The sequence below is a fragment of the Solanum verrucosum genome, unplaced genomic scaffold, assembly GCF_900185275.1.
Source record: "Solanum verrucosum unplaced genomic scaffold, falcon-dt-bn FXZP01000251.1, whole genome shotgun sequence".
Classification (NCBI taxonomy): domain Eukaryota; kingdom Viridiplantae; phylum Streptophyta; class Magnoliopsida; order Solanales; family Solanaceae; genus Solanum; species Solanum verrucosum.
This window is the reverse complement of record NW_026020453.1, coordinates 122,388-123,969: the sequence shown is the minus strand read 5'-3', so window position 1 is coordinate 123,969 and position 1,582 is coordinate 122,388.

Here is a 1,582-nt window from a genome sequence, read left to right as displayed (position 1 = left end):
TCGCGAGTGAAAGAGCGACTTCCACCACAATCAAACCACACCCTTATCAGAAGACATGTGGGTTTTTCTTTGGGTTTGTCTATTTTAGTTTTGCACCTGAAAATTTTTGGTCTCCACTGGAAGAAGTTTTCCAATCGGAGTGACAATAAGCCAAGAGCTTTGGAAAGTATGTATGTGCAAGTTCTTATTTATGGGCGTGAAACATGCCACATTCATGGCTAAGAGGTTGCAAACCTCCTTTTCATACTCAACTTATTTGTCACTCCTTCCCAACCGAAAAATATCTTAGCATAAGAGATTTCGTTTTCAACCAATCGAGTCAAACTACAAACAACCTGATTCCTTGAGTTGAAAGATATGTAGGCGGGATCAATGTTGAAAACTCAGTTGTATTCCGATATTCGCTCTTAAATCTTATTCTCAAGCATTTCGGTCTCTTCATAATTCGATATCGGGATAGCTTATGAACTCTTGCAGAATTGTGCATTAAATCAAACGTATCGAACTACAAATGGCCTAAATTCTCATATAGCCTGAGATATGTAGGAAACCCATTTCGAGGTTCGACCATAATTCCTAAAGTCCGTACCAAAATCTCTTTTCCAAAAGATAAATATGTGGTCGGTCAAAATTGGATTAGTCAATTTCATTTTTCTCGAATTTCTTGCATCAATCCGAGTAAAACGAAGGACAGTTGTTGACACCCAATTTTGACCCTCCCTGATAGGAATTAATTCACGAGCTTCTTAATTTCCAAACGATTTAGAATAAATAGTTTTATAAAATTCAAATACTTTTCAAAGTTATCTTAAGTGATTTTGGTCGATTTTCATAATTTATAACTAATAAATATATTTCATATAATTTTATATATCTATAATTAGTATATTCTATAAATATTTAAAAATCATCTCGAAAAGATTTAATTTTAAATATTCTATTAAAATTAGTTTAGTTTAAAGTTAGGGTTATAACTTTTTATCAATTAGTTCATAATTAAGTTAGTTATTTAATTTTGTTAAGATTAAGAAGCTCAGTAATTAATTTATATGATTTCATCTTGTTTAGGTTTTAGCCGAATTTGTTAATTTAACTCGATTTGGCTATTGTTTAAACTCTGAAATCTAACCAATCTAATTTTATCCCTAACCCATTTAAAAAGACAAAGAATTGGGGCCTTTTGTTTAAATTTTCAGCAACCCAGGCCTATTTTCTTCCCCATTAACCAATTTTCAGCAACACCATACATCAGCAATACCAAAAGCCCAAAACACTATCAGCAATTCTCAACCAATCAACTCCAGCAGCCCATACCAATTCTCCAATCTCTCAACCCAGCCCACTCTCTTTACCTCCAACCCGGCCCATTCTAACACAATAAAAACCCAGGAGCAGCAGTACAACGTCAAACATCACAGCGATACACGGCGTAACAGCAACAACAACGCGTGAATGACGCCCAGATGACCCTTAGACGCCATATCCTCCTTACGCGAAGGGCGAGTTCACGGAAATCGGCAGCCAACGTTCATTTTCCTACACCACACTTATGCAGACAACTCTATCCGCGTCTCTCTCATTC